At 48.1% G+C, this 23161-nt stretch overlaps 1 protein-coding gene across 1 annotated transcript in view; it reads left to right on the top strand.

Annotated features, from left to right (window-relative positions):
- Hrk (harakiri, BCL2 interacting protein) overlaps positions 1-22906 on the top strand; it is a 31851-nt gene extending 8945 nt beyond the window's left edge. Inside the window, exon 2 of the mRNA XM_045133013.1 lies at positions 20316-22906. The gene's annotated coding sequence lies outside the window, so the exon portion shown is untranslated. The remainder of the gene's footprint in view (positions 1-20315) is intronic.
- The last annotated feature ends 255 nt before the right edge of the window (positions 22907-23161 follow it).

Consider the following 23161-nt stretch of genomic DNA (forward strand, 5'->3'; position numbering starts at 1 on the left):
TGGAAGTCAATTTCCTTTCCCACAGGGTAACTTTTTAAAAAATTTTTGGCCAGATGAGAATTGACAGGCTCTCATCTACACGGCTTCTTGGACCCATTCAGAGGGAGCCCCATTCCTGGGACATGGTCCCCTGGAAACCCTCAGACCCCTTAAGCAGAGGTTGGCAGGTGAAGAAAACCACTGAGGAGCCTGTTGATCCGCCACGTTCTGCCTCTGAGCAGCGATGGGTTTAGCGAGAAGTGCGAGAAACTCTGTATTTTGTCTTATGGAGACGGTGTCTCTGGACAGTGGAAATGTTCCATGAGGGAGCAGCTTCCCACACGCGGTGTGTCTTTTTTTTTTTTTTTAAGTTTTCTTTTCTTGACTATCACCTTGGGCTCGGGGTATAACTCAGTGTGCTTAACGTGCAAGTCTCTGGGTTGGATCTTCAGAACAACAACAACAACAACAACAACAACAAAATGCCACTAGTAATTTTTAAAACCACCCTTTAAGCAACAGCAATTTCTACTTTGCAGTCATATGAATAAAAAGTATGTATGCACATTTAATCCTCTTTATTCAACATGGTGCTGGCGGGCTGAGGAAGATGGCTTAGTGGTTAAGGCGTTTGCCTGCAAAGCCAAAGGACTCCAGTTTGATTCCCCAGGACCCATGTAAGCCAGATGCACAAGGAGGCGCATGCATCTGGAGTTCGTTTGCAGTGGCTGGAGACCCTGGTGCACCCATTCTCTCTCTCTGTCTGTCTCCCTCCCTCCCTCTTATAAATAAAATATATTAAAAGTAAATATGGTGCTGGGGATTGAATTTAGGATTTCATATATGCTAGAAGAGTCCTCTACCTCTGATCTGTGTCCTCTGCCCACTTACGACTTTAAAATATTTTAATTTATTTATCTTCAAGCAGGGAGGGGGGATAGAAAGAGAATGGGCATATGAGGGCCTCTTACCCCTTCAGATCAACTCCAGATGCATGCTGCACTTTGTGCATCTGGCTTTCCATGGAACTGGGGAATTGAACCTGGGCCATCAGACTTTGCAAGCAAATGGTTTTAACTGTTGCACCATTTCTGCAGTCCAAAAATTATTTATTTATTTGCAAGCAAAGAGAGAGAGAGAGGGAGAGAGAGGGGGAGAGAGAGAGAGAGAGAGAGAGAGAGAGAGAGAGAGGGAGAGGGAGGGAGGGAGGGAGGGAGGGAGGGGGGGAGGGAGGGAGGGAGGAAGAATGAGCATACCAGGTCCTCTAGCCATTGCAAATGAACTCCAGATGCATGTGCCCCTTGTGCATCTGGCTTATGTGTGTCCTTGGGGAGTTGAGCCTGGGTCCTTTGGCTTCTCAGGCAAATGCCTTAACTGCTAAGCCATTTCTCTAGCCCAACTTTTAAAATAAAGATCTGTATTCAGGTTTTAAAAGAAAATTAGGGTTGACTGGTTTTATCTCACTACCCACTGTTAACACTTTGGTATATTTCCTTTGTGTGAGTGTGCATGAATGAGCATGCACACATGTGTGCATGTGAATATGTGTGTGTGTGTGTGTGTAGGTCAGAGGACAACCTCATGTATTTATTCCTCAGATGCTATCCACATTTTGTCTCACTGGTCTAGAACTCACCAAGTATAGGCTAAACTGACTGGTCAGAGAATCCAAGAGATCTGCCTGTCTCTGCTTCCCCAGCACTCACTGGGACTACAAGTGTGTGTGCCACGACCTCTAGCTTCTTTTATGTGGGTTCTGGGGATCAAACTCAGCTTCTTGTGCTTTCAAGGAAAGCACTTCATTAACTGAGCCATCTCCCCAGTCCTTGGGTTATTTGTTTCTGGTATAAAATGCATGGGGCTGGAGAGATGGCTCAGCGGTTAAAGATGCTTCCCTACAAAGCCTGACAGTCTGGTTCCAATTCCCCAGTACCCACATAAAGCCAGATGCACAAAGTGGTGCATCGATTTGGAGTTCGTATGCAGTGGCAAGGTGCCTTGTGGCACACCCATGCCCCTCACATTCTCATTCTCTCTCTCTCTCCACCCCTCTCTGCTAGCAAACAAATAAGTAAAAAAAAATGCATGGATAGGTACTTAAAACCAACTGACTGTATTATCTGTAAATTGTCCCTCAGTATCTGCAAGGGTTTTTCCAGGATCGCCTGGGATATCAACATTCAAGGATGTGTAAACCCCTTACATCAAAAGTGTAGTCTTTACACACAGCCTACAAAATCTCCCAGTATACTTGAAATCCTTACAAGGTTCCTTAAAGCACCTCATGTAATATACACGCTGTGTAAACAGTTGTTGACTATATTGCTTAGGGAATAGTGAGAAAAGGTCAGTCCATTTGGAGCCGGGCATGGTGGTGCACGCCTTTAATTCCAGCAGTCGAGAGATAGGATTGTTGTGAATTGGAGGCCAGCCTGAGACTACAGAGTGAATTCTAGGTCAGCCTGGGATATAGCAAGACCCTACCTTGAGGAAAAAAGAAAAGTCTGTGTTCAGGGCAGATGTAATATTTTTTCCTGGGTATTTTCTTTCTTTCTTCTTTCCTTCTTTTATTTTTGAATTTTGGTTTTTCAAGGTAGGGTCTCACTCTAGCCCAGGCTGACCTGGAATTCACTCTGTAGTCTCAGGGTGGCCTCGAACTCACAGCGATCCTCCTACCTCTGCCTCCCGAGTGCTGGATTAAAGATGTGCACCACTGTACCACTACAGCCAGCTTTTCCTGGGTGTTTTCAATCCACAGGTGGTTGAGTCTGTGGCTAGAAAAGCTGCAGGGGTGGCAGGCAGAAGGTGGTGTGCATATTTCTTCATGCTTGTGGTATTTTTCCATGACAACACTTCTTCATGGTTGGTTGGTTTTACACATCTAACTGTCCTGTTGTTTACATTCCCAACCCCGCTCTGGATCCCTCTTTGCATAGATCTCCCGTGAGTTCCTTGCATGTAGAGCTTCCGTGTTGAGGTGTATGTTAGCGTTTGTGGATTGCAAAGGTTACCTAGGGAACAAAAGCTCATGGCAAGACTCAGAAGAACAGTGTAGTCACAAGGCCATTCACTCCCACTTCTGACTCAGGTCTGGTTCCTCTCACTGGCCTGTGTATATGGTGTGCCTGTCAGCTGGGCTTTTAAGCTGGCCATTCCTGCCCTTAGCTGGACAGGCATTTCCTTTGATGAGGGCCTACACTTCCAGTCAGTTGGGGAATGAGGATGACTTGCTAACACGCTTGTCCCAGTACAAGGCACTGTCCCTAGGCCTTGAAGAACATCCTAGCTTACTTAACGCCTAGGAACAGGAATTATATTGGTGGGACATTTGTGGACCTTAATGCTTGGTACTTGACAAACCCTGAAGGATGTCAACATAAGCACGGTGAAATGGCTTTTGGTGGAGGAGGGACATGTGAAGACTGACCAATGGGATGGAACCCCCAAGAGCCACTCTCTTTTTTTTTTTATTACTTATTTTTTAGAGCAATAGAGAAAAAGAGAGACTGGGCATACCAGGGCCTTCAGTGGCTGAGAATGAACTCCAGATGCTTGTGCCCTCTTGTTCACATGTGCAACATTGCACACTTGTGTCACTGTGCGTCTGGCTTATGTGGGACCTGGAGATTCAAACATGAGTTCCTAGGCTTCATGGGCAAGCACTTTCACCACTAAGCCATCTCTCCAGCCCTCTGTTTTTTTAATGTATATATTTTAAATTTATTTTACTTGAGAGAGAGAGAGAGAAACAGACAGACAGACAGAAAAAGAGGGGCAGAGAGAAACTGAACATGCCAGGGCCTCTAGCCACTGCAAATGAACTCCAGGCACATGCTCCATCGTGTGCATCTGGTTTTGTGTGGGTCCTGAGGAACTGAGCCTGGGTCCTTTGGCAGTCACCTTAACCAGTAAGCCATCTCTCCAGCCCAAGAGCCACTATTTTCAAAGTCAGGCCAGATGTAAACTGCAGCCTGTTGGGAAGTCATGGGGCCTTCTTAGTGATTCTGGTTTTGCCACTAAACACAGTTTACATTCCCTACACTTGCCCTGTCAGAGAAGCCTGGTGGCTTCACGTTTTATCTTCCAGACCCCTGGTTCCTCCTCCATAAACATATTTTTATTTATTGATTTGAAAAAGAGGGAGATAGAGAAAACGTAGGCACACCAGGGCCTCCAGTCACTGCAAACAAACTCCAGATGTGCTCACTACTCTGTGCATCTGGCTTACATGGATACTGGCGGACAGAACTTGGGTTATTAGGCTTTGGCAGGCAAGTTCCTTAACTGCTGAGCCATCTCTCCAGCCCAGGTTCCTCCTCTGTAGATGGGAACGAAGATGGCATGTGCCAAGAAGGATCCAGTCCATCAAGCAAAGGATGACTGGTGTCAGCTTGTCTGCCCTCCACTTGAAGTCACTGATTGCTGACGGGCAGTGAGGAAGAGGGCTGAAGTCTCCTCAGTGCTGGACGAGGCACGCCTTCAGTATGAGTCTTGGTGACGAACAGTTTGGAAGGTGTGTTGCTCTCTGCTTTGGGGTTAAGTTCAGCCCATGATGGACCATGTCTGTGGAATGGGAAGGAGCTCCAGGGACTTTTCTGAGCCTCTAACTTAAAGCTGCTGCTCTTTGTCTCCCCGCCTCCCCCCACCCCGTCTTGGACTCACTGAAGCCATTGTGTTGGTGTTGAGGCGGTGGCTGCGTGATGTTCTGCGGCTTGGGTGGATCGCATTCTCTTTAACTGGGTGGTGCTCTGGGACATTATAGCAAGCTAGCTTGGAACTCCCAGAGGGTGCATATGGCCACATGCATTTGCTCCTTGCTATATCCCAGCACTGAGTACGGTGCCTGGCTCAGAGCACACGTGCGTGCCCTAATTGAATGCGTGCATGCGTGCATGTGTGTGGGGAACTAGTGAACCCCCAGAAGTGACACCTGTAAAGCTGCCTGCCGTCCTGCTCCTCTTGGATGAGGAACTCCAACTATGACCCCAGAAGATGAACCCTCTAGAAGCAACCAGAGCTTGGATGGGGCACTGGGAGCCGGCCAACCCAACTCTCTCCCCTTACAGATTAAAAAACAAAAACCAACAAAAACTGAGGCTTCTGAGAGCTAACTCCTGGGTGTTAGATGAGGTAGGTTTAAAAAGCCAGCTGTATGGGCTGGAGAGATGGCTTAGCAGTTAAGGTGCTTGCGTGCGAAGCCTAAGGACCCAGGTTCGATTTTCTGGTACCCACATAAAACCAGATGCACAAGGTGGTGCATGTGTGTGGAAGTCATTTGCAGTGGCTGGAGGCCCTGGTGCAGTCATTCTCTATCTGCCTTTCTCTCTTCCTCTCAAGTAAGTCAATAATAAATTACATTTACTTTTTTTTTTTTTTTGGTTTTCGAGGTAAGGTCTCACTCTAGCCCAGGCTGACCTGGAATTCCCTATGGAGTCTCAGGGTGGCCTCGAACTCACAGTGATCCTCCTACCTCTGCCTCCCGAGTGCTGGGATTAAAGAAATTACATTTACATATATACACACACACACACACACACACATATATGTTTTTAAGCCAGCTCTCCCTGTGAGTGTCTGAGTGTCTACAGCCAGGGTTGAAAATGGGTGGCATCCCAGCAGATATATCCTTGAGATTTGATTGCTTTGTATTTGGGAGATGGCTCAGCAGTTAAAAGTGCATGTTTAGGGCCGGGCGTGGTGGCACACACCTTTAAATCTGAACACTTGGGAGGCAGAGGTAGGAGGATCATGGAGAGTTTGAGGCCACCCTGAGACTACAGAGTGAATTCCAGGTCAGCCTGAGCTAGACTGAGACCCTACCTTAAAAAAAAAAAGGGGGGCTGGAGAGATGGCTTAGCGGTTAAGCGCTTGCCTGTGAAGCCTAAGGACCCCGGTTCGAGGCTCAGTTCCCCAGGTCCCACGTCAGCCAGATGCACAAGGGGGCGCACGTGTCTGGAGTTCGTTTGCAGAGGCTGGAAGCCCTGGCGCGCCCATTCTCTCTCTCTCCCTCTATCTGTCTTTCTCTCTGTCTGCCGCTCTCAAATAAATAAATAAATAAATAATGAACAAAAAATTTAAAAAAAATTAAAAAAAAAAAAGAGTCCATGTTGACACGAGCGTGGGGACCTGCGGCCCATCCCCAGCAGCCACGTGAAAAGCGCAGTGTGGCCACGCGTATCTAAAATGACAGTTTGGGGCTGGAGAGATGGCTTAGCAGTTAGGACGCTTGCCTGCGAAGCCTAAGGACCCGAGTTGGATTTCTCCAGGTCCCGTGTAAGCAGATGCTCAAGGTAGCACATGCATCTGGTGTTTGTTTGCAGTGGCGAGAGGCCCTGGTGTGCCCCTTCATTCTCTCTCTCTTTTTCCCTCCCACTCTCTGTCTCTAATAAATAAAAATGAAAACTTAAAAAATATTAAAAGCCGGGCGTGGTGGCGCACGCCTTTAATCCCAGCACTTGGGAGGCAGAGGTAGGAGGATCGCCGTGAGTTCAAGGCCACCCTGAGACTACAGAGTTAATTCCAGGTCAGCCTGGACCAGAGTGAGACCTTACCTCAAAAAACCAAAAAAAAAAAAAAAAAAAAAAAATTAAAAAGCCAGTTTTGAGGGGAGTAGGAGACAGGAGAATCACTAGGGCTTGCTGGTCAGCAGCGTCAGATTGAGGAGAAAGTCTGCCTCAAGGAAATGAGGCGTAAGCATGATAGAGGACTCCCGAAACTCTCCTCTACCCTCCACATGCATCTGCACACCACAGATACTACGTAACACCCACACACACACACACACACACACACACGGGAGAGAGAGAGAGAGATGCTGGATTTATGTGCCTCCCCCCAACACTTACAGATCAGGTATCTTCATGTAGAAGTCTGTATTCAAAGGTCCAGCAACACCGAGTCTGTTGGTCCTTGTGTGGGAGAGGCAGGTCAGAACCTCCCTTAGGAAGTTCCTGGTACCCCAGCTCTTCACTTCGTTGGGCTCAACACATTTCAGTTCATGATCCTTGATTTGGGAGACTTTCCTACCAGACCCGCCTCAATGCAGGTGCATCCCCCAACCCTATTTTAAGTACGCAAGTTCATACTGCTCATCTGTTTTGTCACCGGTCTCTCCACAAAAAAAAAAAAAAAAAAAGTCATTGAGATCTTCCCCTGTAAACGAAAGATAGTTGATGTCACCCCTTAATTTATTTATTTGCATCCATTTAATTATAAGCAGAGAGATAGAAGAGAGAGAGAGAGAGAGTGTGTGTGTGTGTGTGTGTGTGTGTTAATGGGCATGCCAGGACCTCCAGCCACTGCAAACGAACTCCAGATGCATGTGTCACTTTGTGCATCTGGCTTTATGTGGGCAGTAGGGAATTAAACCTGGGTCCTTAGGCTTTGCAGGCAAGTGCTCCAATTGCTAAGTCATCTCTCCAGCCCTTATGCCATCCTTTGTAATGGCTGCATGCTGTTCCTGGGCTTGACTGGACCACAGCCTAGTTATCAGGTACTGCGGGGTTCCTCCCCAGGGACAACTTGCTTCTCAGTTTGTAATCCTGTCAAAAAGCTTTCACTCAACTGAGCGTGGTGGCGCATGCCTCTATTCCCAGCACTCAGAAGGCAGAGGTAGGAGGATCGCTATGAGTTTGAGGCCACCCTGAGACTACATAGTGAATTCCAGGTCAGCCTGGGCTAGAGTGAGACCCTACCTCAAAAGAAAAATGAAAAAACAAACAAACAAACTAAAAGCTTTCAGCAAAGATCCTTTTTTACTTTAGAGAGTACAAGATAGGTAGATAGATAGCTGGTGTGCAAGGCCCTCAGCCACTGCAATCGAATGTTAGACGCTTGCACTACCCTAGTGGGCATATGTGATTTGCGCTTGATTCACCTTTATGCATCTGGCTTATGTGGGATCTGGAGAGTCGAACATGGGTCCTTAAGCTTCACAGGCAAGCATCTTAACCACTAAGCCATTTTGTCAGTCCCTCAGCGAGAATTTTTGTTTGGACAGCATACCAAATAAAAGGTTGACTGGTTAAGAGGTGACATTGTTAGGCCGGGTATGGTGGCACTTGCCTTTAATCCCAGCATTCGGGATGCTGAGGTAGGAGGATCACCATGAGTTCAAGGCCACCCTGAGATTACATAGTGAATTCCAGGTCAGCCTGAGCTAGAGACCCTACCTCGAAAAAAACAAATTTAAGAGGTGACTCTTTTGGGTCAATGTGTATCCACATTATAACATGTGCCACATGAGGGCAAGATTGTCATTATAGGCCAGTTTGCTTTAAGAAGGGTCTGTCCCCCCTCCAAAAAAGCCCCCATAATGCTGGGCGTGGTAGTGCACGCTTTTAATCTCAGGATTCGGGAGGTCAAGGTAGGAGGATCGACATTTTGAGGCTACACTGAAACTAACAAAGCGAATTCAGCCTTGGTGAGAATGAGACCATATCTTGAAAAAAAAAAAAAGTCTGAAAAGTCTGTCTAGCTTGGGCATAATGGTACTTTCCTTTGCTGAGTTCTGGGTTCAAGTAAGAGACCCTGCCTCAGTAAACAGGTGGAATGCAATGGGGGAAGCCACTGGACACTCCTGTCTGGACTCCACATGAGCAAGCGTGCGCGTGTACGCACATACATATGAACACACACACATGAGGTCTCCCCATTTTTCTTGAGGTTGCTTCTGCACCGGATTAGGGAATCTTCCCACTTCTCAGGCTTAACCTCTGAAAGTCACTTTGGCTGGAAGTTCAAGGCCAGCTGTCATCCTTTAGTAGTGAACAGGAGTTGAGGTTGTAACTGTCATCTTGATAGCTAGGCACTGGTAGGGCGGGCCACAGGGAGCAGACACTTCTCAACAGAGGTTTCCAGAGGAACGCTTCCTTTCTTGCATGCCCCGGTGCCTTCTGCTCTCTTCAGCCCCATTGGCATGGTCTCCTCAGCTTCCCACTGACCTGCAAACCTTACCCAGCTGAAGACTGAAGTGATACATGTCCGCAGGAGCAGTTCTGTCGGGAAGGATTCATGGGAAGAGCTTTTCCTCCAAGTCTAGGCACTGGGACCCCTGAGCCCACCTGAACTCCCCGCCGCAAATCAGTCTGCCGGGGGCTGACATCTGTATTCACCAGCATGTAACAGATGTTGAGTCTCGCACCTGCTATGGGCAGGCCATTGTGGCGGGCTCTGGGGACAGAATGGTAGAAGAAGAAGAAAAATTTTTTAACAAGGCACAATGTCTATAAGTGCCCAGAAAACATTCCAGGGGGTGCACAACTAGTTGTTAACATCAGCTCAGAGTTAGGGGTATGAGGTTTGGGGGAGTGATAGGGACTTTTATTTTTCTATTTTCCTATGTTGTTTAAATGTGTAACTTGTGCAAGACAAAAGAACAAAAGAGGCCTTCCCTCCCTCCACCCTCAAATTTTGAGACCATCTCAAAAAAAAAAAAAAGAAATAACGATTAAAGGCTGGGGAGATAACTTGGCAGTTAAAGACACTTGCTTACAGGGGAGATGACTCAACAGTGAAAGATAGTTGCTTGCAAGCCTGCTGGCCTGAGTTCAGTTCTGCACCATCCATCATCCATGTGAAGCTGGGTGCGGACGTGTGTCAGTAATCCCAGCTTGCCTGTGGTAATGGGGAGCAGAGCCTCGACTGGCTCACATGTAGCACAAAAACAAGAAGGGAGACCCTGTCTTGAGCAAAATGGGAAGAGAGGACAAACACCCTGAGGTGCTCCTCAGACCTCCACACGTGCTCCATGGCACGCATGCACACATATGCATGCACATACACGCATACATACATACATACACCCACACATAATATAAACAAAACAAAGCAGGGTCCAGGTGAGGTGGCGCGTGCCTGTAACGCCAGCACTAGGAAGGCCGGGCAGGAGGATCCTGTTTAACTTCAAGGCCAGTCTGATTTGCATAGGAATTTTCAGGCCAATTTGGGCTACACAGCAAGACTTTGTCTCAAACAAACTTAACAAGAAACAGCAAGTTGGAAGCCTCTTAGAAGGGCTCCAAGCCGGGCGTGGTGGCGCACACCTTTAATCCCAGCACTCGGGAGAGACAGAGGTAGGAGGATCGCTGTGAGTTCAAGGCCACCCTGAGAGTCCATAGTGAATTGCAAGTCCGGCAAGACTGGCCCCTTCCAGTGCTGCACTGAGGTTCATAGTCCACTGCTGACTGGCTGTAGTGTTACTGCAGCCCAGCGGGGAGGCTGAGGGCTCAGGTTCTGTCCTCCTCCTCCCCCTCCTCCCCATCCTCCTCCTCCCCCTCCTCCTCCGTGCTGGAGGGGCAGAGTGGAGGCAGAGGCATATCCCTGGGCATTTTGTGACTCTCCCCAGGACTGAGTTTTCACTGTGACTCAGCACCTGTGGTAGTTTGAATAGATGCCCCCCCCCATATATTTAGGGTTTTATTAGTTTGTAGTTTGCATCTGCAGCCACCTGGCTGGAGGCGATGTTACCGGGTGTGTCTTAAAGTGTGGTGGTGGGTTTGAGATTTCAATCTAAAGATATGCAAGTGTGCCTAGCTGGAGTTCATGAAGTGTGCTGTGCTGTGTGGTTTTTGGCTTGTGCTTCTCGCTGTCTCTGTTTGGACCTGTGAAGGCAGACCAGCTTCTTCTGCCATTATGGAACTTCCCCTGGATCTGTTGGCGTCAATAAATCCCTTCCTCCATAACTGTGCCTGGACTGGAAGTTCATCCCAGCGAACCCGAAGCTGTCTGCAACAGCACCTCAGAAAGTTCCTTATGAGCTCAGCTGGGAGGCTCACATCCCAGGGGCTGATCAGTGGCTCCTGGGTGGGGCTGGGCTTGGCTTTTGAGTACTTTTTAAAATTTTATTTATTTATTTAAGAGTGTGTGTCGGGGGGTGTGGTGTGTGTGTGAGTGAGAGAGGCAGAAAGATAGAGAGGATGGGCTCTGTGCCTGTAATCTCAGCAGTTGGAAGGCTGATGCTAGAGGATCAGGAGTTCCAGCCAGCAAGACCCTGTCTCAAAAAAACAAAAACAAAAACAAAACAAAAAACAAATTCTCCTTGTAAAAAACAGTATGGAAGGCTGGAGAGATAGCTTAGTGGTTCAGGCACTTTCCTGCAAAGCCTAAGGACCCAGGTTTGATTCCCTAGGACTCACATAAGCCAGATGCACAAGGTGGCACATGAGTCTGTGGTTTGTTTGCAGTGGTTGGAGTCCCTGGCATGTCCATCTCTCTCTGTGTGTCTGCCTTTCTGTCTATCTCTCCCAAATAAATAAAATTTTAAAACAGTGTATTGAAAACAGTATGTGATATAAGGGAACATAATTAACGTAGCTTCATAAGGGAATGACAGGGAAGTAAAGCACCTGACACGCTGCCGGGCGTTCACTGCGTCTGCGGATCCACGCTCCTCAGGCAGCTTGCACTGCCCCATTGACTGCACATCACTGCTCCTGAGCGCCAGGCACACGTTTCTACTGTCAGCCCTCGTTCTCTCCCTTTTCTCTCTGAGGAAACCGAGGCCCAGAGAAGTTAAATAACCAACCCAAGGTCATACAGCTTTTAAGGGCATCAAGATGTCTATCCAAGCATGTGTGTGGAAGGCCATCGCACCGTCTTGACTTGGTGCCACACTGAGACAGCTTACCTGTTTCTATCTACCATCTGGCTGGCTGGCTGCCTGCCTGCCTCTCCACAAGCCTGTATGTGAAAGTGGAACATGGGTTAGAGAGATTGCTCAGTGGTTAAGGTGTTTGCCTGCAAAACCTAGCGACTTGGGTTCAGTTCCTCAGTGCCCACATAAAGCCAGATTCACAAAGCGGTACATGCAGCTGGAGTCCATTTACAGTGGCTAGAGGCCCTAGTGCACCCATTTTCTCTCTCTCTCCCTCTCTCTCCTTGCAAATAAATAAATAGAAACATTAGAAAAAAATAAAAGTGGAACCCCCCCATTCTAAAAATCTGAAATTCAAAGTGCTTTGAGATTTATTAAACCATTCTGATTATTGACATCGAACCGCTGGTATAAAATTTTATCTACTTGACCTTACGGAATGATCTGTCATAATATTCAGGACTTCGAAACACAATGTATAAAACGAATTTCATTTTTGGTCCCACCCCTGAGACATCTCACTATGCATATGTACGTACCTCAAAATCTGGAAAAAAAAAAAATCTAGAATCCGAAACCCTTTTGGTCTGTGTTTGTGTGCATGTGTGTGTAGGCCAGAGGCGAACCTCAGGTGTCCTCCTCTTTTTTGCATCCGCTCGTTTCCTTGAGACAGAGTCTCTTACTGAACCTGGAGTTGCCGTTTTTTAGTGAGGCTGCCTGACCAGTGAGGGCCAGTGATTTTTCAGGTCTTGGTTCTGCACATGACTGGAGGTACAGGTGTGCATGGCCATGGCCAGCTTTTGGCGTGGGGAATTGAACTTGGGGCAGATCAGGCCCCTGTGCCTGCGCAGCAAGCATTCTTACCTGCTGAGCCGTCTCCCCTGCCCAACACTTTTGATTTATGTTTTTCAGATGAGGGGCATCAAACCCGGGCTTGCGTGTGTGTGCATGCCACAGTCATTGCACAGGTTTCAGCATGCTCACTGTCCGAAGTTCTGGCGTGGGACGCAGAACCCCAGTCATGCTAGGCAAGTGCTGTGCTGCTGAGCCCCACCCCAGCCCCAGCATCTTCAGAGTGATGACTTTCGGATTCACGTGGGCTTTCTTTGCCCATATGGTCTTCTGAGAGTGGACCCATGTTTCAGATTCTTGCTGGGATTACAACTCAAGATGGAAGCGTATCCTTTCCTTGAAACAAGGTGTCCTGTAACCCCAGGCTGGCCTCAGACCTTCATTATGTAGCAAGGATGACCTTGAGCAACTTTTTTTGTTGTTTGTTTTTGTGAGGTAGGATCTCACTCTAGCCCAGGTTGACCTGGAATTCACCATGTAGTCCCAGGCTGGCCTCAAACGCACAGCAATCCTCCTACCTCAGCCTCCCGAGTGCTGAATGAAAGGCATGCATCACCATGGCAGGCTGATGTTCTTTTAAAAAGTATTATATTTGGCCTGGAGAGATGGCTTAGAGGTTAAGGCACATGCCTGTGAAGCCTAAGGACCCAGGTTCGATTCTCCAGGTCCCACACAAGCCAGATGCACATGGTGGCGCATGCATCTGGAGTTCGTTTGCAGTGGCTAGAGGCCCTGACACACCCATTCTCACGCTCCCTCCTTGTCTCTAATAAATAAATAAAATCTTTTTTAAAAATCTCATTTATTTGCAAGGGGGAGAGAGAAAGAGAGAGAGAAAAAGAGAGAGAGAGGGAGGGAGAGAGGGAAGAGAGGATATAAGAATGGGTACCCCAGAGCCTCTAGCCACTGCAAATGGATTCTAGATGCATGTGCCCCTTTGTGCATCTGGCTGCCTTCAGCTGCTCAGTTCCGGGGTTATATGTGTGTGCTACCACCACACCTGGTTTCCTGCAGCGCTGGGGACTGAACCCAGTGCTCTGTGCACATGAGGCCAGTACTCTCCCCACCGAGCCACCTCCCCAGCCCCGAGATACATTCTTGGGTGTGTTTCTGTGACTGGTTCTGTAGGCCAATCCCTGGCCCAGGGTGTGTGATGAAAAAAAAAAAAGTATAGACACAGGGCCACTCTGTGGCTGTGGCACTTGGTTACGTGGTGTCCACAGAGTGGGGACACGAGCTCACCAGTGACGTGCGGAGAGCTACTGAGGTTCCTGTTTGCTGTGGACAGCGACCGCGAGCCAATATACAAATGGCTTCTAGAGTCTGTCCCTTTAAGCAGCCCCAAGGCTGTGCTTTGGATGAAAGTCCCTGAAAGACCTATGTGGTTCAAGGCTTATCTATAACCTGTGGTGCTATTTGGAGATGGTCGAGCCTTTAAGCACTGGGACCTCACGGGAGGTCTTCTGGTCACTGGAAGCATACCCTGGAAGGGGCTGTTGGGACCCCACACCCTTCCTCTTTCTCTCCCTTGCTGGTTCACATACCTCAGCCTGGCAGCAAGGGGACCATTGGTCATGGATGGAAACCTCCGAGCCGGTGATCCAAACTCCATGTTTATCTTTATAAATTGATTCCTAAGCTATCTTCTGATAGTGATGGGAAACTGACAGACACATCCAGGAAACTCTTAGACAGACAGATTCCCTGCGGGCCCAAATGACTTACAGATAGGGAACGCGAAAGTGGTTGCTGGTCTCACTTAGTTCTGCAAGAAAATAACACTGCTGTCAGGAGCACAGTAGATCCCGGCTTTAAAAACAGCTTCTCCTCTCTTCTGAAGCTGTGATTTCTTTCCCTTCACCAACCACTCAGCTAGCGTTATCTGATGCAACCTCAGTTTGTACAACTTTCTGACTCAGTTCCTTGCTCATCTGGGTCCCCTCTCCTGCAGCTCTCCGCTACCCAGCCTCTAGCCACACACCCCAAATCTTTCCTTCCTCCAAATATGGAAAGGGCATGTATGAGCAGCCCAGTTCCAATATCACACCCTCTCTGAAGCTGCCCTGGTAAACGTTGCCCCCTCTTGACCATGGCCATTGCACTGACCTCCTTTTTTGTACTTAAAAAAAATTATTTTATTTATTTGAGAAAGAGAGAGAAAGAAATGAATGGGCAGGGCCTCCTGCCACTGCAGATGAACCCCAGATGTGTGTGCCACATTGTGCATCTGGCTTTATGTGGGTACTAGAGAATCAAGCTCAGGCCGTCAGGCTTTGCCACGCAGGTGCCTGTGGCCACCAAGCCATCTCTCCAGCCTTCCCTTTTTGTTCAGTTTTGAGACAGAGATATAGCTCAGGTGACATACCTTGAACTCATGATCCTCCTCCCTCCACCTCCAAGTGCTAGGATGACATGGACACTCTAATGCCAGCTTCTGAACGTAAGTGTAAGGTCGTGTGAGGTACTCAGGCTGAGGTTGTGAGCCTCACTGGCTTTCATTCCATAGATTCATGGCTAGAAAGTAATTAAGTGAAGCTGCTCTTTTAAAGAAAAATATTATTTACTTATTAGAGAGACAGAGAAGTAGGGAAAATGGGTAAGCCAGGACCTCTAGCCACTTCAAACAAACTCGAGATGCACCTACTGCTATGTGCATCCGGCTTATGTGGGTTCTGGGGAATTGAATCTGGGTCCTTAGGTTTCACAGGCAAGCGCCTTTAACCACTGAGCCCTGAAGCTGCTTTTCATAAAGTAAACCTGGTGAATTTATCAGTTGAGTTGGTGGATGATCCTCAGCCTATATTATTGTTGTTATTATTTGATTTTTCGAGGTAGGGTCTCATTCTAGTTCAGGCTGACCTGGAATTCGCTATGTGGTCTCAGGGTGGCCTTGAACTCACAGCAATCCTCCTACCTCTGCCTCCAAAGTGCTGGGATTAAAGGCGTGTGCCACTACGTCTGGCTGCCTGTATTACTTTTTTAAAGTAAAGGGTGGCCACAGAGGGGTCCTGGTGTCTGGGCCTTTCGGAGGCTGGAGGAGTTGGGGGAAGGGCTGACTACATGGGTCTTTAGTTTCCACCTAAGCAAGTCCATGATTTGAGGTCACGGATTGCATCCTTGTGACTGCCAGCTAGTGGGGGCCTAGTGTCTGTGACTCACCTCTTTCAGGTACTCAGATGGATTAGTCAGTGTCCAAGTAAGAGGCGGAGGCTAGCCCCAAACTGAGCCATGGGAGCAGAGGCTGACAAGGGGTCCATGGCAGAGATGTGGGGCTGGGGGTGAGGATGAGGATGAGGCAGCACCCCTGGGTGGAGATGAGGGAAGCTGTTACCGTCCTGTACAGTAGGACTAGAGGCGGGAGGGGGCTAGGATGGAGGTGGGAGGGACTGGAGCTGCCTGGCGGAGGCTGTGCCAGTGCGGGACGAGGAGGAAGACCCCTGAGAAGTAAGTATCCATGACTTTTCTTCCCATTCCTGCCTCCTGTTGGACAAACCCAGTAGGAAGCCTGATGCTGTAGGTACCTGTGGGTACGGTTCCTACAAGTTAACATGCAGGATCTTTTTTTTTCCAACCCAAAAATAACGGTCTCCCACTTTCTCTCATGTACCAGCGAGTGTGCATTACTCACATGACACTCCTTATACTTGCCTGTTTCAGGGTAACGGCTGAATATCGTATCTGCTCTGTTAACTGTGACCATAAAATCCACCCATTTCGAGGTGTGCAAGCAGATGACTGTGCATTCACAGAAGTGTGCAACATCAATTTTGGAGTACTTTTGTTTGCCTAAAAGAAATGAGACAGATGAGTTGGTGCATACTGCAATCCTGGTATTTGGGGGGGGGCGTGTCCTGAGGCAGGAGGATTATTAAGTCTCAGGCCAGCCTGGGCTTCAAGGCTAAGACCCGTCTAGTCAGCCAGCCAGCCAGCCAGCCAGAATAGCAGCTCTGTCTGTGCCCATCAGCAACCACTCCCGCTGTTCCCCATCCTCAACAACCATTATTCTGTGGTGCATCTTTATGTAAGTAGAACCCTACACTATTGACCCTTTAATGTTTGGCTTCTTCCACTTAGCATAAGGCTTTCAAGGTTCATCCATTTTGTAACATAAATCAGTAGAGATTAATTCTCTTTTACAGCCAGATGATATTCCATTGTGTTCACCCATTCATTCACGATGGACATTCTGGTCGTTTTCACTCTTTGGTGACTTTCAATTATGCTACTGTGAATATCTGTGTACAAGTTTTTTTTTTTTCTTCAATTTATTTATTTATGAGAGAGAGAGAGAGAGAGAGAATGGGTGCATCAGGGCCTCCAGCCACTGCAAACAAACTCCAGACACATGTGCCACCCTGTGCATCTGGCTTATGTGGGCCCTGGGGAATCAGACCTGGGCCCTTTGGTTTTGTAGGCAAGTGCCTTAACTATGAGCCATCCCTCCAAACCTACAAGTTAAAAAAAAAATTATTTGAGAGAGAGAGGATAAAAGGGCAGATATATGTAGAGAGAATGGGCACGCCAGGGCCTCTAGCCACTGCTAACGAACTACAGATGCATGCCCCACCTAGTACATGTGGCTTATGTGGGTCCTGGGGCATCAAACCTAGGGTCCTTAGGCTTCACAAGCAAGCACCTTGACTGCTAAGCCATCACTCCAGCACTGTGTATGAGTTTTTTGTGATCCCTGTCTTCAGTGTTCCTGGGTATGTGTGTTATATTTTATGTCCTGCCCAGATAGCCTCATTCTGTCCTGGCATCCTTTAATTCTCAGCAGTGGCCTGCCACTCTCTCTCTCTCTCTCCAGAACCTTCTGTGGTTCCCTCTTTCCCTCATGGGCTTCCTCTCCCCTGGGCTTCCATAACCCATGTTTCCCAAAGTACCACTGGCTCTTCATGAGAGACAGTGATCTGCATTTAAAATCTGCATTTAAAAAATATATTTTAATTTTTAATTTATTATTTATTTTATTAACAACTTCCATGATTGTAAACAATATCCCATGGTAATGCCCTCCCTCCCCCCACTTTGCCCTTTGAAATTCCATTCTCCATCATATCCCTTCCCCTCTGCCTGAATCAGTCTCTCTTTTATTTTGATGTCATGATATTTTCCTCCTATTATGATGGTCTTGTGTAGGTAGTATCAGGCACTGTGAGGTCATAAGTATGCAGGCCATTTTGTGCCTGGAGGAGCACGTTGTAAGGAGTCCTACCCTTCCTTTAGCGCTTACATTCTTTCTGCCACCTCTTCTGCAATGGACCCTGAGCCTTGGAAGGTGTGATAGAGATATTGCAGTGCTGAGCACTCCTGTCACTTATTCCTAGCACCATGATGTCTTCGGAGTCATCCCAAGGTCACTGCCATCTGAAAAGAGGAGATTCTGTACCAAAAGTGAGAGTAGCATTAATATAAGGGTATGAACATTAAGAGAAGTGCTTACCAGGCAGTTTGATGAGCATAATATATAAATTTAGCCAGACAGCAGCAGACATTATACCCCTAGGGCTCATGACTAACTCTGTATTAGGTTTTCAGTATTAGGGATGTATTCCCTCCCATGGAGCAGGCCTCCAGTCTAATTAGAGGGCAGTTGGTTTCCACCATGACAGACGTGCCACTATTGCACCCGTTGGCTCATTTGGCCTGGCTGGCCAAATATAAGGTTTGCAGTGTCCACTGTTGAGTATCTTCACTGGTGATTTCTCTCTCTCCCATTGAACTACATGCAGAATGACTCCTTCTAGCTTTCTGTCAGCTGGTCTACATGGAGGAGGTTATCAGCTCAGTTCCAGCAGGATTTTTCAATGGCTTTGCAGCCCAAGTATGTGGAGTCTTCAGCATAGGGTCTTACCATCTATTCCTAGTGGGAAACCAAGGGCCTCAGCAATGGCCTGTAATGTTTTGGGGGCATCTGGGACCTCTCTGGCCAACCACACTCACTGGAAGGTATCCCATCCCTGGAACTGAAAAATTTCTAGTAACAATCTACAGCTCCTGAGTTTTCCATTGTCCAGAAAAGTAGGTTTTCATGACTTACTTATATCATCTTAGATTTTGATTAGCCCTCCCTTCATCTTTCCTTTACTCAGTCTCTTCCCCTGACCTCACTTGGGCCTTTTCACCCTCATTAATCTACTCTTCTACTTAGATATATACAATACCATCCTATTAAGTCCCCTCCCTTCCTTTCTCTTCCCTTTATATCTCTTTTCTAGCTTACTGGCCTTTGTTACTGAGTTTTCTTCCTACTCACACAGAAGTCCAATCATCTGTAGCCAGGATCCAAATATGAGAGAGAACAGAGAAAGAGAGCGAGAGAATGAATGGGCAGGCTAGGGCCTCCAGCCACTGCAAACAAACTCCAGACGTGTGGGCCCCTTGTGCATCTGGCTAACGTGGGTCCTGGGGAATTGCACCTGGGTCCTTTGGCTTTGCAGGCAAATGCCTTAACCACTAAGCTGTCTCTCCAGCCCTGTTCTGCACTTTTTAATCTCCCTCAGGTATTCCCTGAACAAAGGGCATGCTCGAGAATGAATGAATGAACACATGCATGAAAGGAAACTAGAGACTCTCCACAGCCCAGAATTGACTGTAGATACATGTGGATAAGTGAAATAAATAGGTAGAGGACCCAAAGAAATTTACCTCTAGATTCTCTGTCAATTTATCTATCTATTTTTTTTTAATTTTTTTTGTTCATTTTTTATTTATTTATTTGAGAGCGACAGACATAGAGAGAAGGACAGATAGAGGGAGAGAGAGAGAGAGAATGGGCGCGCCAGGGCCTCCAGCCTCTGCAAACGAACTCCAGACGCGTGCGCCCCCTTGTGCATCTGGCTAACGTGGGACCTGGGGAACCGAGCCTCGAACCGGGGTCCTTAGGCTTCACAGGCAAGCGCTTAACCGCTAAGCCATCTCTCCAGCCCTCTATCTATTTTTTTGAGGTAGGGTTTCACTCTAACCTAGGCTGACCTGGCATTCACTCTGTAGTCTCAGGCTTGCCTCAAACTCACAGTGATCCTCCCACCTCTGCCTCCCGAGTGCTGGGATTAAAGGCGTGCGCCACCACCATGTTTGGCTTCTCTTTTATTTTGATGTCATAATAGTAAATGCATCTATGATTGGTGCTGGGAGTGGAACCTGGGCCTTGTCTATGCCAGGCAGGCACTCTACCGTTGAGTCACCTGTCAGTGTCAAAGTTCCCTAACACCAGATGTGGTGGCACACACATTTAATCCCAGCACTTGGGAGGCAAAGACAGGAGGATCACTGTGAGTTTGAGGCCATCCTGGGACTACATAGTTCCAGGTCATCTTGGGCTAGAGTGAGACCCTGCCTTGAAAGAAACACACAAAAATCCTCTGTCTTTTGACGTAGGTCTTTGATGTAGCCCAGGGTGGCTTTGAACTTTCTGGTAGCTGCTGCTGACCTTAAATTTCTGATCCTCCTGCCTCCATCTTCCACGTGCTGGGATGGCAGGTGTGAGCCACCACATCTGGTTTATGCAGTACTGAGGGTGGAACCTTATGCATCCCATGCAAGCCCGCTCCCCACGGAGCCACATCTCCAGCCACAAACTCACCCAGTCACTCACTTTCTCTAACTCCAGAATGTCTGAAAACAGGTGTGTACGTGTGTGTGTGTGTGTGTGCCCGTATACCCATGCATGCACAAAGTTCTACTTGGGGGCGGCTGCTACTGCTACATAGACAGAGCTTCTGGAGGCTGGGAAGGAGCAATAAGTCTAGCTTTCAGAGTCCTCAAAAATCTGAGTTTCAAATTGAGCATCTCCCTCCCTTGGGCTGGCTGATCTGAAGCCCACCCGACTGATGTCCCCCACCGGAGCTGTCTGCACTGACCACCGTGCCCATGTTCACTCTTTCTGCAGGTTGGTGAAACCTTGTGTCCTTGGAGAAAGCTGGTTCCTGTTTTCCTGAGGAGGAGCCCAGAGCTTGAAAGGCCACGGTTGGCACTTCAAGGAGTGGAGGCTCAAGACAGCGCCTGGAGCTGATCGCAGAATGCAGGAGGACTTGGGGAGCCCTTGGGAAATCCAGCTGCAGTAACAAACACCCCAAATGCTATCTCTCCATATAGCTCTATATATACACAGAAGAGAAAATATGAATATTACGTATCCATGCATGCCTTGTGGAAGACTTGGTCCCTTCCCTCTCAGCACCTTGTGATGCGGACTCTGATACTTTTTTTTTTTTTAACGTCTGGGGCACCAGAAGAGAGACGCCTGCAGCTGTGTACCTAGGAAAGGTACAGGTTGGTGGGATTAGCTTAGCACGGACCACCGCCCGGCACAGAAGCTGGTGTGGAGTAAGGGGACATTGGTGAAAGAGCAAGACAAAATGAAAGACTGAAGGACTTGGGGGGCAGTTTTGTAGGGGCAGTCTGGGATACCTCCATTTGTTGACATGCCCTAGCCTCTGACATTTGTCCTCCGTCCCTGTCTACATAGCTCTCTAGATCTCACGGTTACAGCCAGAGAGATGGGATGTCGTTTTATTTTCCTACCAATCTGGTGTCTCTGGTGCTTTACTTCAGTTTTCCTGGTGCTAAATGGCTTCTTCCTGGCACGGCCATTGCCTTCTTCTGTGGACAGACCTGGAGCGCTGGAGGGCGAGAGAGATTTCTATTTTGCTGTTTAGGAATTTTGTTTTAAGAGGGACAAGTTGCAAAAGTGTCACTTAAGAGTCTCTTTCTGTATTTAGGGGTGGATGCCCAGGGGGTGGGGTTCAAGTCATAACCCCTGGGCCTGGAAGGGAGGAAGGGTGGGAATGGCAAAAATAGAAGGATGGTTAGGAAGAGACGGAAAGCTGGCTGGGTTTCTACCCCCTTCTTCCCTGCAGAAGTGTCCTGGGAATGGGACCCATGGCCTCCCCCACTTCCCAAGGGGATTCAGGGCTTATAGTTTTTATGGATTAAAGAGCCAAGACATGGCTACATTCTGATGGAGACTGATTTATAAAAGCAGGGGGAGTTTCGGGCAGGGGGGGAAGGAGCAGACCATTTAAATGTAATGTACCAGCCATCTCAGAGACTGTCAGAGGTCTGATTTTCCCTCCTCCTCACCCATCCCTAGGATAAGGTACTTTTGCAGAAGTTTCTAGAAGGGCTAAAAAGGTTTTTTAAAAAATGTATGCTGGATGGAGACTTGGCTATAAAGACTCATGCCCTCAGGGAGCAGTGATGAATTTTTGCTTTCTTTAAAAAAAAAAATCAACAGAAACGTATTTTTCCATTGAGCAGGCAGTGTCCAAACACTGCAGTCTGATTTCTGGCTGAGAGGTGAGGCCCTCCGGCTGCAGACTCAACGAGTCACTCTCTCCTGTTCCTCTTTTTATCTCTCTTTTCTCTTTCTTGGTTTCTGAGACAGGGCCTCACTATGTAGCCTGGGCAAACCTTGAACTCATGACCCTCCCGCCATAGCATTCCGAGTGCTGGTATTCTAGGCGTGGGGGCGCACCTCAAGCAGCATTCTTCACGTGCTGGCCACTGCTGGTCCCTGGAGTCTAGGGCTCTACTGGGCTTCTTAGCACGCAGCTCTGACACCTCAATTCTGTGTGGCCAGCAATACGTAGATCCGTATTTGTTACGGTGCCCAGGGCTGAAGGGGGAAGACCTTCACTCTCTGCAGGCAAACGAAGCTCCCTGCCCCAAGGGTGAACTCAGCAAAGCAAAAAAGCAAAAAAAAAAAAAAAAAAGAAAGACAAACAAACAAAACCTGGTTTCCAGAAAGCTTGCTTGGCAGGGGACAGCAAGCTGCAGCCAAGCCAGAAACACAGAGAGGGCTCCAGAATGGTCTGGAAGACACTCTCTGCTTGTGTTTAGGCCGGGCTCGGTCTTTGCAGTGACGCGATTTTTCAGGGGAGATGCATCAGTGCATCCGGCCCTGCACGGCCCTCTGCTTCTGCAAGGCTCTGACTTGGAGCTCTCGGTGGGACCCAGCAGAAGGGTAGAGGGGCCCCCCCTTTTTTTGTGACATTTCTCCCTGGAGGATCCAAACTCCAAACACAGGGGCTGGCATTTTAGGTGACTTTTGACTTCAGCCAAACCCCACTGCTGAAAGAACCGGGCACCTACGGGGCCTCCCGACAGAGCTTTCCGGCAAGTCCCTTGTACATACTCTCGTGTATTACCAGAACACGCGCATTAACCCAGTCCTGGCCTTGCCCTCCCCCCCCACTCGTTCGCGTGCACTTCTCAACCGCCCCACTTTTGGACGGGGTTGTTTTTCTATGCGATTTGACTTTTTGATGGGCATCTGTATCAGGGTCCTCTGAGGCATGATATTGCTGTATTTATTGTCTCCGCCAACGCCTCTCCTGACACATTACTTGGATTGCATGAGACAGTGGGATGGGCTTGCTGTTCATGTTGTTACTGCTTTTTGTTTAAAAAAAAAAAAAGAAAAAGAAAAAAAACAAAAAACTTCCACAGTGTGCAAAATGCTGGCACCATCTTTTCCCTGCACCTCCCCCCCACACACACTCTCCTCTGACTGCCAAGGAGCATTGGTTTTGATTAGCTGCTCTGCAGAGCGTCTGCGAAGGGGTGGCGGCTTGAAATAAATTTTAAAAAAGACCTCATCTCGGGTTTCAGCAGACAGCAGTGCGTGCATGTGTGTGTGTGTGTGTGTGTGTGTGTATGCGCGCGCGCGCGCGCGTCCACACAAAGCCCAGGGAGGCCTCTGAGATCATCGCTTAGGTAGCTCGCTGTATAATG

The sequence above is a fragment of the Jaculus jaculus genome, chromosome 13, assembly GCF_020740685.1.
Source record: "Jaculus jaculus isolate mJacJac1 chromosome 13, mJacJac1.mat.Y.cur, whole genome shotgun sequence".
Lineage (NCBI taxonomy): Eukaryota > Metazoa > Chordata > Mammalia > Rodentia > Dipodidae > Jaculus > Jaculus jaculus.